The 15,785-nt window shown below is 42.7% G+C and overlaps 1 protein-coding gene across 7 annotated transcripts in view; it reads right to left on the bottom strand.

The window, feature by feature from the left end:
- csde1 (cold shock domain containing E1, RNA-binding) overlaps positions 1-2,490 on the bottom strand; it is an 82,057-nt gene extending 79,567 nt beyond the window's left edge. For all 7 annotated transcript variants that reach the window (XM_055654816.1, XM_055654818.1, XM_055654821.1 and 4 more), the window contains exon 1: positions 2,356-2,490. The gene's annotated coding sequence lies outside the window, so the exon portion shown is untranslated. The remainder of the gene's footprint in view (positions 1-2,355) is intronic.
- Positions 2,491-15,785: the final 13,295 nt, after the last annotated feature.

The raw sequence follows: 15,785 nt of genomic DNA, 5'->3' as shown, positions 1-15,785 counted from the left end.
GAAATTATACAAACTCAGCTGGCTCAACAAAATATGCTCTCCACCTGAAGCGTCACCCATTCCTTCTATCCAGAAATGCTGCCTGTCCCGCTGAGCTACTCCAGCATTTTGTGTCTATCTTACTTGTAAACCAGTATCTGCTGTTCCTTCCTACACAAAATACTGTACCCCAGTTTCAACTCCAAACACTATTGTAATCGGCTCTTAACTATTCCCAAGTGGCCTAGCGAGCCGCTGAGCTCAGGAAGCAACCAAGGGTGCCAAATATTTTTGGTCTTGTCCGTGACACCATGTCCCATCATTGAACAATCCAACAAAAACAAAGAATAAACTTGGTCCCCAATGCACACATGGAGATTGCAGCAACAGCTTCTGATTAACAACTACAAGTTGGTACTCAGATCCACTCGTTCTACTCAACCCCTTAACACAAGCAGTCTTTCACACAGCCTCTCAAGCCTGCCACACCACTCAATATGATCATAGCTGATCTATGTTGCACCCTGTTCTATGGCAGCTTCCCATAAACCGAGCTACCTCTATTTTTTTTCCAAATATCTATTGTCACCTAAATGTATGAAATGATCTAGCTTTAGCCACCCTCTAGGCAATGAATTTTAGAGATTCACTACCCTCTGAAGAAATTGCTACACACCTCAGTTTTAAAAGGCCAAAGCCTTATTTTGTAACTGTCACCATGCATGTGCAAATATCTCAGTATCTATGTTTAAGAAGGAACTGCAGATGCTGGAAAATCGAAGGTAAACAAAAATGCTGGAGAAACTCAGCGGGTGAGACAGCATCAATGGAGCGAAGGAAATAGGCAATGTTTCAGGTCGGTTCGACCCAAAACGTTGTCTATTTCCTTCGCTCCATAGATGCTGCCTCACTCACAGAGCTTCTCCAGTATTTTCATCTCACTATCTACCTTGTTAAGCTCCTTTAGGATATTCTATGTTTGAATAAGGTCACCCTTCATTCCTCTCAACTCCAAGGAATGCAGACTCAAACTATCTAGCCTTTCTTGACAGGGCAACCCTCTCACCCCAGGAATTAGCCCAGTGGACCCTCTTAAGCCAACAATTGCTGTCATGCCATCACAACATTTTCCATCAACCAGAGATTGGGACATTTTAAATACACACAAGAACCATGTAACTACTATTCAAAACGTCTTAATTCTTCTTAATTAATTACACAAGCTGACAAAAGCATTTCAGCAACGACTTGAACTGGCTCCCTATGCTGGAAGTTGACTGAAACTTTAAAATTGTGAACACCGACATAATTTTTTAAAAACTAACAAACCAGGATACAACACAAGAGCCATGCAGAGTGGGCCTATTCAACATTTCCTAAATTACCACCCCCCATTTCAGTCCAACCCGACTCCTCAATCAAGTAAAACATCCTTCCTGTATCTACCCTCTAAAGCCTCGTTTATCAAGGTTAAACCGTATAAATTCTAACGTCAATGTTTGAAGTTGGCTGTAAATATAAGATTAACAATTAACAATGTCACACTATTTCCAACCATAAACCCGAGAGAAGGTATTCAATTAATCAAATACAAGTATTCTAGTTTAGCAGTATAATTACACTTCCTAAACCTTTGTTCTGTATTTAATCCTGAAATGGACAACACAGGAATGTATAACAATATTTAACGCAACATTTGACAGATTAAGAAGGAAATCTACTTTCCAGTGAAACACAATACTGCATGTATCGCTCGTGCTTCTTCTAATCTTGTTTACAGTCAGCTAACGAGGTTGCGCAATTCCGCCTGCAAGTGCAGAGGGTTGATATTCCGGGCCGGAGGGGAGGAGGAAGCAGGCGCGGTGTACTGTGGTATTTGTAGTGCCACACGACAAACGAACGCCACACCCGCCCGGAAACGGAAGCCATCGCAACGAAATCCCGCCCCTCTACCCGCACGTGATTGGTTCTCCGCCACATCCATCAACGTCAACCCCATAAAAGGCGATCGACACGCACGTAAAAAAAAATTCATGCGGTAGAGGGGGAGAGAGAGAGAAAGAGAGAAAGAAAATGAGAATGGAGGCAGGAGTCTGAGGAAAGGGAGGGCGCGGGGGCGTCCGTACTGGGGGCTGCCGGCGTCGAGCAACATGACGGACAATAACAGCAGTAGCGGCGGCAGCGGCAGCAGCTCCCCCCGCGGTGGCGCAGCTCAGCGGCCGAGGGCCAGGCCCCGGCCCATGGACTCGCAGCGCCACCGCTCCCCCTCCCGCCCGCCCCGACACGCACCGCCGGCTTCACCGCATCCTCAGCCCGTGCGGGGAGAGGATGGGAGACGGGCGCCGGCCGGCAGAGCCCCCGATCCCCGCTACTCACCCCAACAGCAGAAACACTCCAGCGCCGCCATAAGCAGCACGGCACATGACGTAGCGATCCGCCCGGATCTCGCGATGACGCCCGCGGCAGCCGCCAAATCCCGCGCGAGGAGGGGAGGAGGGAGGGAAGAGGAAGGGGAGGGGAAGGGGAGGGGAGGGAAGAGTAGGAGGGGCAAGAGGAAGCGAGTGAAGACAGGAAGAGGCGAGGATGAGAAGCAAGGGAAATGAGGGCCAGAGAAGGAGGGAAAAGAAGAGGAGGAGAAAGAACAAAGGGTAGAATAGGAGGAGGAAGGGAAATGAGGCAGCAGTGAAAGCTAACATACCATTCGCTTTCTTTACTGCCTGCTGCACCTGCATGCCTACCTTCAGCGAGACCTGGGTGTCATGGTACACCAGTCATTGAAGGTAGGCATGCAGGTGCAGCAGGCAGTAAAGAAAGCGAATGGTATGTTAGCTTTCATTGCAAAAGGATTTGAGTATAGGAGCAGAGAGGTTCTACTGCAGTTGTATGGTGTCTTGGTGAGACCACACCTGGAGTATTGCGTACAGTTTTGGTCTCCAAATCTGAGGAGGGACATTATTGCCATAGAGGGAGTGCAGAGACGGTTCACCAGACTGATTCCTGGGATGTCAGGACTGTCTTATGAAGAAAGACTGGATAGACTTGGTTTATACTCTCTAGAATTTAGAAGATTGAGAGGGGATCTTATAGAAACTTACAAAATTCTTAAGGGGTTGGACAGGCTAGATGCAGGAAGATTGTTCCCGATGTTAGGGAAGTCCAGGACAAGGGGTTACAGCTTAAGGATAAAGGGGAAATCCTTTAAAACCGAGATGAGAAGAACTTTTTTCACGCAGAGAGTGGTGAATCTCTGGAACTCTCTGCCACAGAGGGTAGTTGAGGCCAGTTCATTGGCTGTATTTAAGAGGGAGTTAGATGTAGCCCTTGTGGCTAAGCGGATCAGGGGGTATGGAGAGATACGGGATACTGAGTTGGATGATCAGCCATGATCATATTGAATGGCGGTGCAGGCTCGAAGGGCCGAATGGCCTACTCCTGCACCTAATTTCTATGTTTCTATGAGGCAAAGGGAGGAGGGGGGGATTGAAATGAGGGGAACGGAACAGAAAGGGAAAGGAAGAGAGGCGGGGATTAGAAAGGGAAGAGGAGGAGGTGGAGAGAAACGAGGAAGGGAAGAGAGGTGGGGGGTAGGGAAGAGAATAAGAGAGGGAAGCAACAAGGTGGGGGGGGGGAGATGTGGAGGAGACGGGAAACGTGGAGGAGGAAGAGAATAGGAAGGGAAGGATCACTCTGCCTGGGATGCTCTCCTGGGTCAACTTGTGCTGTTACATATCTTTAGTGAAGGTGCAGTGAAAAGCTTTGTTTTGCATGCCATCTAAATCAGCTCAAACTTACAATAGATGAACCAAAGGGGAAGATACAGAGTGCAGAATATAGTTCTCAGCATTATAGCGCATCAGTTCCTTGTACCAAGTCCAATGTCCTCAATGGGGTAGAGGTGAATCGAACATTGGCTCAGCTTATGGAAGGACTATTCAAAAGCCTGATAACAGAGGGGGAGAAAGTATGTGAAAGTTTTTAGGATGAAAAAGTGGAGAACATAGAACTGGTGTGAATAGGTGATCGATGGTCGGTGTGGACTCAGTGGGCCTAAGAACAAGTTTCCATGCTGTATCTCTAAGCTAAATTAGTTTGGCCTCTGGAGGAGTAAATAAGCAATTAATGAGGCAACCTATTAATTTTCTGTCAGGATGAAATGGAAGGCTTCCTGGTTTTCAAGTGTGATTCCTTGGTTTGGTCAGAATATCGCGATGCAGTTTAGCAAAGCAAGAAGCAATCGCACATTTTTACTGGAAGATGAGAAATAAAATGACTGTGCATCACTGTCATTGGCTTTTATTTGGAAATAGGTTATGATGCTAAAGATGATTTTTTTTTTTAAAAAAAGTTAATGATTTCACCCAAGCCTTGGAACTGTGCAAACCAGAGCACACACATATCATTTAGGCTGGGTTATAATTAATATGAAGACAAGCTATTAATTTGGAAATGTCTAATAGAATTCAAAGGTATTGTTTTGAAGGAAATCAATCACCCACTACATTCATGTTAACTGTATTCAATCAAAATCCATTATTTGATCAAATAACCAAATGGATAACCAACTTATCCATAAAGAATAAAGGGATCAAGTGTATCCCTGTTGGAGTACAGGGGGATTGAGGAGTAACTTAAGAGGGAAATCAGGGGGACAAAAACGGCATGGGATAGCTCTGGCAGACAAGATTAAGCAGAATCCAAAGAGATTGTATAACTATATAGTTTCTATATACAGCATCTGTGGAGAGAGATGGACAGACAACGTTTCTCGTTTGCCCATCTCCCTCCACAGATGTTGCCCGCACCTGCTGAGTTTGTCTAGCCCTTTATTTATAGACCAGGGAATGCAAGCAATGCTGAGAATCTCAAAGATCCTGAGGGCGTTTATGGGACTTTGATAGTCAATGGGAGATGTATACAGTCATGAGATTGCAAAGAATAAGATTATTATGATTTTATACATTTCTCTGAAGTGTGCACCTGAGCTGAAGGTTATGACATTTACAAGTGGTGTGGAGTTGTTAAAATATTATAAGGTTGACAATTTCTAAAAGCAGACCATGGGAAGATGTATAAGGTCACCAGCGAAGATTCCTGATAAACTCATCGTTCAGGAAGAGATTACATATGCAGACTGCATATTTCAGGGTAAATGGCCATTTGTTTCTTTCATGAAATTTAGATGCAAGGGAAAGAGGTCTGAAGATGAAGTTGAAGATTTAAAGGTCTTAAACATTACTGATATTTCAATCCACTTTCTAAAATCCCAATGGCAAATGTCTAAGTTTAGAATTTTCAGAACACTCTACATATGTAACAAGAGCTTTGGTATCATATGTGATAACAACCAGCAGATGCTGGTTTACCAAAGAGAGAGACAAAGTGCTTAGTAACTCAGCAGGTCAGGCATCATCACAGGAGAACACGGATAGATGATGTTTCGGGTCGGGCCCCTTCTACCTGAAACGTCACATATTCATGTTCTCCGGAGATACTGTCTGACCCACTGAATTACTTCAGCATTTTGTGTCTTCCTTTGGTATTATGAAATTCCATCTCACCAATATAATGAATTCAATTTGATTTAGTAAATTGTGGGTGTGATCAGGCCCCTTCTGTATTTCTACTGACCTGATGGGCTCCTGAATATAGTTCAAATGGTGGAACACGCTCTCAATCTTTGCCATTGGCTTCTGCAATATGGCATCTGTGTTACATCAGAAACCTTTTTATTTAAACATTAATTTTTCAACATTGCCAACGGGTGAGATGACATTTCTGCATGGCTTTCTGCAGTTCGCTTCAGAGTCAACCAGTGGACCTATAGTTACCCGTTGATCAGACCAGGTGAGAATTGGCAGATTTACTAACGAAAGGATGTTTGTGATGCAGATGGATTTTACAAAAATCTAATAACCTTTGCAGTCACCATTGATAAGATTAGTCGTTATCATTCTTTTCCAAATTAAGTTAATTTAAATTCCACTGCTGCCTTAAAGGGATTTGAACTCAGATGTCGACATTGTTAGTCCAGAGTCGGGGACTGCTAATTAAGTAGTTTAACCACTGCTCCATCATTGTACCCTAGTGTTGACATAAGATGAAACCAAACCAGCTAGCCTGCCGTCTTCACTATGAGTGATAATACATCTGTAACCCATCTGACTGGAGCAACAAATTATATTCCTCTTGGGCATCATGTGGCACAGCGGTAGAGTTGCTGCCTTACAGTGCAAGACACCCAGGAGTGATCTTGATTACGGGTGCTGTCTGTACGGGGTTTGCACGTTCTCCCTGTGACTGGGTGGGTTTCCTCCCATACTTCAAAGACATGCAGATTTGCTAGTTAATTGGCTTCTGTGAATTGCCCCCAGTGTGTAGGATAGAGCTAGTGTAGGATGGGGTGGTGGTTGGTCGGCATGGACACAGTGGGCCGAAGGGCCTATTTCAGCACTGTATCTCTAATGTCCCTGTCAAATAATGGATATGTCATATGGTCAGCAGCAATTCACCAGTAATTTGGACATTCAAAGATACAGACTAAGGTCAAATTCTCTATTGGAATTTGACATTGCCACTATATCTACCGCGTCATAGTTTTACCAGCGACGCACATCTCCAACTACATCCTCAGATAACAAAACGGGAAAAAAAACACAGACTAGCTGGTCAAAAACAGCTACATGCAGCAAGGGTATTCAGGAGCAGAAGCCCTGTCCGAATCTCCTCTCCCTTTTCAAGAGATGAATTTCTACCACTGTTCCAGCTGAGATCAGTTAGACCTGTGATTATACCAGGGACATATTCCAATATAACTGCGTGTCTTTAGTAATTAAGATCACGGGCATCAGGCAATCCTTGATTAGTTCAATTTCTTTCAAGCTGTGACTGAACGATAATTCATGCAGGTTTGTCAGCATCCACAGCTGTACATAGATAAGAACTATATTCTGTGCTCTGAGAACTATATTCTATATTTTGCACCCCGTATCTTCCCAAAGATAGATACAAAGTGCTGGTGTAACTCAACGGGTGAGGCAGCATCTCTAGAGAAAAAGGATCGGTGACATTTCAGGTTGGAAACCCTTCTTCGGACATATCCTTTTTCTCCAGAGATGCCGCCTGACCCGCTAAGCGACTCCAGCACTTTATCTCTATCTTTCGTATAAACCAGCATCTGCAGTTCTTTGTTTCACCCTGTATCTTCCCCTTTGCTCAACCTATTGTACCTGAGTTTGACTTGATTTATATATGTAAACCTAAACGTGGGAAAGACACAAAGAGCTGGAGTAACTCAGCAGGCCAGACAGCATCTCTGGAGAAAAGGATTAGGTGACGAGACCCGAAACATCACCTATTTTGTTTACGCAGAGATGCTGTCTGACCTGCTGAGTTACTTCAGATCTTCAGTTTCAACCAGCATCTGCAGTTGCTTCCTACACCTAAATGTGCGACAATCAATCTTACTTCTGCTGAATCTAGCTAGGGTGTAACAGTAGAGGGATATAAAGCTCATTGTGCAGAAGGAAATACTTGTAAATGAAAAAGAGTGCAGATGCTGGAAAAGAGAAAATGTTAGAAACACTCACCAGGTCAGCATCTGTGGAAAGAGAATCAAGGTTAACATTTTCGATCTGAGACCCTTCGTAAGAACTTGGAATTAAATTGGAACTGAGACTAACATATTTTCTCTCTTTCCCAACTCCATCTCTCCATGAGAATACAGTGGTAAGGGAATCCAATGGATATAATTCCCCAAAGCAGCTTATGCACACTTGGCTAAGTACTGATTAATAGTTTGGTTTAGATAGACACAAAATGCTGGAGTAACTCAGCGGGACAGGCTGCATCTCTGGAGAGAAGGAATGGGTGACTTCTTCAGTCTGAAGAAAGGTCTCGCCCCGAAATGTCACCCATTCCTTCTCAACAGAGATGCTGCCTGTCCCGCTGAGTTACTCCAGCATTTTGTGTCTATCTTCGGTTTAAACCAGCATCTGCAGTTCCTTCTTACACAGTAGTTTAGTTTGGTTCATTGTCACATGTACCGAGGTACAGTGAAAAGCCTTTATTGCGTGCTAACCAGTCAGCAGAAAGACTATTGATTACATGATTACAATCGAGCCATCCACAGTGTACAGATACATGATAACGGGAATAATGTTTAGTGCAAGATAAAGTCCAGTAAAGTCCGATTATAGATCCATTGACGTAGAGAGTAGCTCAGGCCCGCTTGCTAGTTGTTGATACAATTATTCAGTTGCCTGATAACAGCAGGGAAGAAACTGTCCCTGAATCTGGAGATGTGCGTTTTCATACTTACTTGGTAGCTATATCTGAAATGCATATTTTGTAACCATTAAAGTCAAAGTACAGCTGAAGTTCACATACTGCCTGAATAGTTGATATTTATTCATTTTGAGATGCCAGGTCTATAATTTATTGTCTGCTTTCACAAGGTTGGAGCAAAGTCATCTGTTGATGGCCCTGATGCGTCCGGATGTTTCCTCCAGTATATTCCCCACCCCTCCCAATCTCTACTTGCAGTCTGAAGAAGGGTTCCGACCCGAAACGTCACTTATTCTTTTTCTCCAGCGATTCTGCTGACCCGCTGAGTATTTTGTGTCTATCTTTGCTCTAAACCAGCATCTGCAGTTTCTCCTGCATAGAACCTTTTATTGTTTGAAATTTGCAGGAAGAATTCTGAAGTCCTGAAATGATCTTGGAGTTATGGGCAGCACAGTGGTAGAGCAGTTGAGTTGCTGCCTTTACAGCGCCAGAGACCCAGGTTCGATCCTGACTACGGGTGAAGTCTGTATGGATTTTTCACGTTCCCCCTGTGACCGCGTGGATTTTCTCCAGGTGCTGCAGTTTCCTCCCACACTCCAAAGACGTGCAGGTTTGTAGGTTAATTGCCTTCTGCGAATTGTCCCGAGTGTGTAGGATAGTGCTTGTGTCTGGAGTGATCGCTGGTCAGCATGGACTTGGTGGGCCGAATGTCCTGTTTCCAGGCTGTATCTCTAAAGTCTTAAGGACATAATTGCATCAGCAATTCACTCCAGAATTTCTGTCCATGGAAATATTTATTGTAATAATCTAAACATTATGGAGCAAGTAACTAGTTTAACTAGTTAGGGTAATGGACATGAACATTTGTAATCTCAGAGGATGAATATTGTCACCATAGTTGGTTTTTGGTATGTGTATTGCAAAATCCTTGTTTTGCTCGCTTGAAATGTGGGTCTTATGATTGCACAATGTGTATTTCTATTGCTAGGATACCGGATCTGTGTTCAGCAAAGAGATACTGTGCCTCAATTACAGAAACATAAACATGACCTTGAAAGTATTCAAAGTAAGATCGAGGAAGGTGATGCAAGAGCAACAAGCCTGACCTTTGGTCATATCCTTCCATTGTTCACCCAATTCTCATCCAGATGACAACAATGGAAATATAAATGAGATATTACTGAAATTCTCAGTTCATTTGTCTCATTGACGATATCTAATGAGTGAATGTCATGTCGTTGGTTTTTACTAATGTGCTAGTCTGATGTTTGGTCGAGCTCATGGCAATGAAATTAAACTCTATCAAAGGAAGGAACTTGTGATGCTGTTTGATATATTTAGAAGCAAAGACAGCTGCTTCATAATTCAGGAACAGCAGCAGCCACATGAAGATACTGTGCACACCATACAGAAGTTATTTCTTCTGTTAACTTCGGTACATCTCTGAATCTTAAATATATTTGTTTTCCAATGTCATTACTACATCATCTTTAACACTCATAGTTATTATTCTGGATTATGTAGGCGAATTTCTATTAGATGTAGTTAAATCTAGACATAGTAGCCACTGTTTCTATGTTGGATAGGAGTCTTGAGTAGATCCTGATATCCATTGTCCCAAAGGGCGCACGGCCAAGTGTAATTTAGGAATGGGACTGAGAATTGTTGAAGGGGGTGGAGTTTTAGCATTCGGTGCTTTGATTAGTAAGGGTGTCAAGGGTTATAGGGAGAAGTCAGGAGAATGGGGTTGAGAGGAAAAGATAGATCAACCGTGAATGAATGGTGGAGTAGACTTGATGGGCTGAATGGTCTCATTCTATTCCTGGAACTTATGAATTTAATGCTACAGTAAATTTGAGGCCAAACACAAATTCTGGAGGAACTGCACATCATATTTCTCTTGGGCCGATTACAACCCAGTGGTATAAATCTTGCAGTTCCACTGCCTCCAACTAAACAAGAGTAAGTCTGAGGTCATCCTTCTCGGCCCCTCAGACTCAATCAAAATGATAGCAGGCAGCCTTGGAAGCCTTACCCCACTACTCAAACCTCACGTCAAAAACCTTGGCGTGATATTTGACTCAGCACTGAAATTTGACAAACAAATCAATGCCGTGGTAAAAGCTAGCTTCTTTCAGCTTCGGACGATAGCTAAAATAAAACAATTCCTCCAGTTTGATGACCTGGAAAAGATCATCCACACATTCATCTCCTCCCGCCTAGATTACTGCAACTCCCTTTACACTAGCATCAGCAAATCTTCCCTGTCCCGCCTGCAACTGGTCCAAAACGCCCCAGCGAGACTGCCTGACGGGCACCCGCAAAAGGGACCACATCACCCCGATCCTGACCTCTCTCCACTGGCTCCCTGTGCGGTTCCGTATAAACTTCAAAATACTCCTCCATGTCTACAAAGCCCTCAATGGGCTTGCCCCCACCTACATAAAAAGTCTTCTCACCCACCACTCCACCTCCAGGCCCCTCAGATCGGCCGACTTGGGGTTGCCGAATATCCCACGGTCTAGGAATAAGCTCAGGGGCGACCGCAGGTTGCAGCCCCCTATGCTGTGGAACAGCATCCCCTTTCCCATCAGAACTGCCCCCTCCATCGACTCTTTTAAGTCAAGACTAAAGACATCTATCCTCCCAAGCCTTTCCTGACGTCCTCTGAGTGAGGGCTACATGTATATATGTATGTAGTCTGTTTTCTTGTGCTATTCTTATAACAAATGTAATGCACTTTGGCCAACGAGAGTTGTTTTTTAAATGTGCTATATAAATAAATGTGACTTGACTTGACACTTCATATCCTTGCATCCTTCTTTTTAGCACACCTTCCCCAGTCAACAATTGACCATTATGGACCACCCATCCTGAGGTTATCTGTTACCACCCGTGATTTTTCTGGCCTTTCTCGCCTCCAGTTCCTCCCCCCCCCCCCACCACCACTCCCCCACTTCTATCTTTCAGTCTGAAGAAGAGTTCCGACCCAAAACATCACCTACTCCTTTTCTCCAGAGATGGTGCCTGACCCACTGAGTTACTCCAGCAATTTGTGTCTATCTGCAGTAGCCATAGTTGGTTAGTCTATAGTGGAGTCTTAATTATTGATTATTGTTAAGAGTCATAAATCTGGAGATTCCAGAAAGGAAAACCCCAAATGCTGGCTTATAGCAAGAATCTGTACCATGTCATCATGTGCAGGAGCCTGAGACCCACTCACTAGACCAAGTATAAGTTTCAAGAGAGTCAAGAGTGCTTAATTGTCATATGTACTGAAAACAGAACAATGTGATTCTTACTTGTAGCAACATAACATGTCTGTAAACACAATACTCATAGATAATATAATAAACGAAAGAAAGTTCCATACATTTTTTTAAAACCTTATATTAGTGCAAAACATAAATCCGAAGTTCCTAGAGCAACCAAGACAGTTCGTAATAAGTATTTTAGTTGGTGTTTGCAATGTTCAATGTACTTTTTATTGTTGGGAGAAACTGTTCCTGAACGTAGAGGTCACAGTTTTCAGATTCCTATACCACCTTCTCAATTGTAGGAGTGAAATGAGAGCGTGGTCAGGGTGGTGTGAGTCCTTGATGTTGCTGGCTGCCTTTTTGAGATAACACCTCTCATAGATCTCTTCGATGGTGGGGAGGTCAGTGCTCTTGATGGACCAGGCAGTATCTACCACTTTTCGTAATCGCATTCGTTCCTGGGCGATCGAATTGGCGAACTAGGCCATGATGCTACCAGTCAATATGCTCTCCATCATACGCCAGTAGAAGGTCTCAGCCAAACTAAGCACACTCTTGAAGCACAAGTCACCTACTGAATCATGTCTGTCTTGTGCCCTATATTACTGCTCATCCCTCAGATTATTTAGCTGAAACATTTATTTGCTTCTTTTGTACTTCAATAGCATTGTTGCATGCTAACACTGCTTTCTCAAAGTCATGTTAAGATTGCTCTCTTACATTTCAAAATTCATAGGATGTTGTTGGTAGCACACTATAACCATGATTTCTTATACCTCTTATAGAAGTGTACAAAACCATGAGAGGAATAGATCGGGTAGACGCAGTTTCTTGCCAAGACTAGGGGAATCAAGAACCACAGGGCATAGTTTTAAGGTGACGGGGAAAAGATTTAATAGGAATCTGATGTGTCAATTTGTCCCACAAAGGGTGGTAGGTGTATGGAACGAGCTGCAAGAGGAGGTAGTTGAGACGGGGTCTATTGCAGTGCTTAAGAAACAATTAGACAGGTACATGGATAGGACAGGTAGCTGGGACTAGTGTTGATGGGACATGTCGGTTGGGCCGAAGGGCCTGTTTCCATGATCTATGACTGTGTAACCAGACACATTTCAAACAGTATCTTTAAATTTGCTGATAATGCAACCATTGTTGGATGAATCACTCTGAAAGTAGGTATCAATTAATGAAAACCGTACATAACAGCTTTATGAATAGCTTCTTCGCAACAACGTAGGCTCTTGAACACACAACATTAATCTCAATTATGAACATATAGATTTGTCTTTGGTTGCACTGTGGACTTGGAGTTTTCTTTTGCACTAGTATTGTGATGATTTATTTGTAATGATTTATTGATTTTTTGTTTATTATAAATTATCCTGTTAAGCTGCTGCAAGTAAGAATTTCATTGTTCCGTTGTCAGTACCTATGACAATTAAACACTCTTGACTCTTGACTTTGCTCTTTGTAAGAATTTGTAGCATGCAAAACAGGTGACTCATTTCCAGTGTTATAACAGGGTCTACGCTCCAAATGTATTCTAATGGTGGGAAAGAATTTCAAATGACCAAAAGTCAAGTGAGTTCTCTACCTATCACTTGCCAGATCCTCACACCCCAACTCTATAACATAGAGACATAGAGTCTCACAGCATGTAAAGAGGCCCTTTGGCCCAACTAGTCCACAACGGCCAACATATTCCATCTACATTGGTCCCACATGCCTGTATTTGGCACATATCCCTCTAAACCTGTCCTATCCATGTATCTGTCAAAATGTTTCTTCAACATGGCGATAGTACTATTCTTCCAGCTTTCTCTTCGCCTACTACAATCTGTCTCAAGAAAGTTCCTGACCCGAAATGCCACCTATCCATGTTCTCCAGAGATGTTGCCTGACCTGCTAAGTTACTCCAGCACTTTGTGTTGTTTGGTAAAATAGCATCTGCAGTTCCTTGTGTCTACATGTTACTTTTCTTTCTGTCCTTCCGAAAATTTTCCTGTAGGAAATTTCTGCTCATCCATTGGTGGTTAACATGTGAGTTGTATAACAATTTAGTAACAGTGATGGTGTTAATGAGATGCTACTGGATACATCAAGGGAGTAGTCAATAAAAATGTGGAAATTGTCGCAATGTTGCCAGCCCTTTTGCATGTGGACAGTAATTAGACCCTTGGAAAACTTTGGAAGTAATGGTACTCGGAAACTGAGCCATTGCAGATAAATCTCTGGATAAATAACAATGGAAGATCCAAAAATAAGTTCCTAACTAGGTGAAGAGCAATGGAAAGGTGTTGGAGAATGATGAGTGAGACCAACTACATGAACGGCTCTAGACAATATGGGAAAGATGTGTCCAATGTGACAGTCACTACAAAGATTGTGTGGTCATAATTAATCTAAGGCCAGATGAGGGAAAGATGGGGCATGTACTGCCAGAGGGGATATGTGGCATGTCAATGCATAGCTCAGTTGGATGGGCACGTAATACTACAAGATATAGATTAATTGAATTCCTTAAGCTAGAGAAGAATGTTATGCACATTAGCTCCTTGTTTTCACCCTATAAACAGCCTGCTTCCTTTATGGTTGTTACTTTTTTACATATCTTTCATTCACATCACCGTCTATATCTCTTGTTTCCCTTATCCCTAACCAGTCTGACAAAGGGTCTCGACCCGAAACATCACCCATTCCTTCCCTCCAGAGATGCTGCTTGTCTCAGTGTTAACTCACCGTGCAGCTTTTTGTGTCTATCTATGGAGAAAGGAAAGCGATTCTAATTAAAAGTGCTGCCTTGCTAATTGATACTTAAGGCATTCCAATCATGTCAGATCATTCCAATGCGGGTGGAGGAGAATATATGGAACCAAAGCTTTAAGAATCGTTCAGAAACAAATGTTTGCACCATTGAGAATTGGGTTAATGCGGAGTAAAGCAATTTTGCTCGCTTGCAAACAGCATCATTCATGTCCTAATTCTTGGCTATAATGCTCATCCTTACTAATACCTTTCTTTTAGTATCTAACTCAACCAAATGAGGCCAACAGCAGAGATCTGTCCATGGGTCTAATTACTGTCCTCATCCACAATGAGTTTCCACATATTCACTGACAAGTCCCTCGATGTATCCACCAGCATCTCTCTTAACATCGCCACTGTTTCTAAGTTGTTATGCAGCTCATATATTAACCACGAAAGCAGAGATTTTCCACCATATTGATCGGAAAAACAGTCACTGTTCCTCATTAATTAAACAGCCCAAGTTAACGGATCAGATGACTAAAGGGGGCCAGCACACAAAAAGCTGACATAAAACCACTCTGCCACACCATTTTACATTCCAACATGGCTTACAACATGGAGCACCAACACTTGCTTTGTCACACACCGTGCCGCCTGCAAACAGGATCGTAGAATCACAGTACGAAGGGAGGCCATTCAATCTGTTACATCTTGTACTAGCTCGGTGTAAGAACAATACAGCCTGTCGCACATCTCCCTCTTAGCTGCACGTTTTTCCCTTGCAGTTCATCCCAGACCCCATCCATGTGCTGTTTAGGAAAAACTCTTCATTTTATTTGTTCCCGGTTCTTTTGCCAATCAATTTCAATCTAAGACCACTAACTCTTGACCCATCTGCCACAGGGCACAATTTTGAGCTACTCTATATGATTCTACCAGATCTCCTCCATCTTTCTAAATAATTAAAGCCCCTCATCCTCAGAACTATTTTTGTAAATTTTCACGCTGTGAAGAATTGGAAACAGTACATCATTGGTGACTGAACTAACATTTTATAAAGGTTCATTATGATGTTCTTTCTCTTCTACTCAATACCTCTATTTATAAAGCACAAGAAGTTGTTTGCTTTTTTTAAACACATCTTACTCATCTTGTCCTTCCACTCTCAACTAACTGTGTGCATAATCCCCTTTGAGATTGATGCCTTCTAGTTTATGTTACTTGTTATTCTTCCAAGTAAAATGTAGCATTTCTATTGTCTAAAAGTATAGTGGCGAGAGTATAGTGGCTATTACTCTTAATCCAACGAGTCACGAGTCAAGTGTGTTTAATTTGTCATATGTACCGACAACAGGACAATTATATTCTTATTTGCAGCAGCATTATAGGCCTGTAGCACACGACACAAAGATAATATATAATAAACTAAAATTCAATACATTAATAATCCCAATAGTAGGGCAAAAAAGGCAGAAGTCCTCGGTGCAATCTAAACAGTCCATAGTTTGTCAGTAGTTT

The sequence above is a fragment of the Leucoraja erinacea genome, chromosome 24 (assembly GCF_028641065.1).
Source record: "Leucoraja erinacea ecotype New England chromosome 24, Leri_hhj_1, whole genome shotgun sequence".
NCBI classification, from domain to species: domain Eukaryota; kingdom Metazoa; phylum Chordata; class Chondrichthyes; order Rajiformes; family Rajidae; genus Leucoraja; species Leucoraja erinaceus.
Note: the sequence above shows the minus strand (reverse complement) of the source record. Positions and strands in the feature narration are given on the sequence as shown.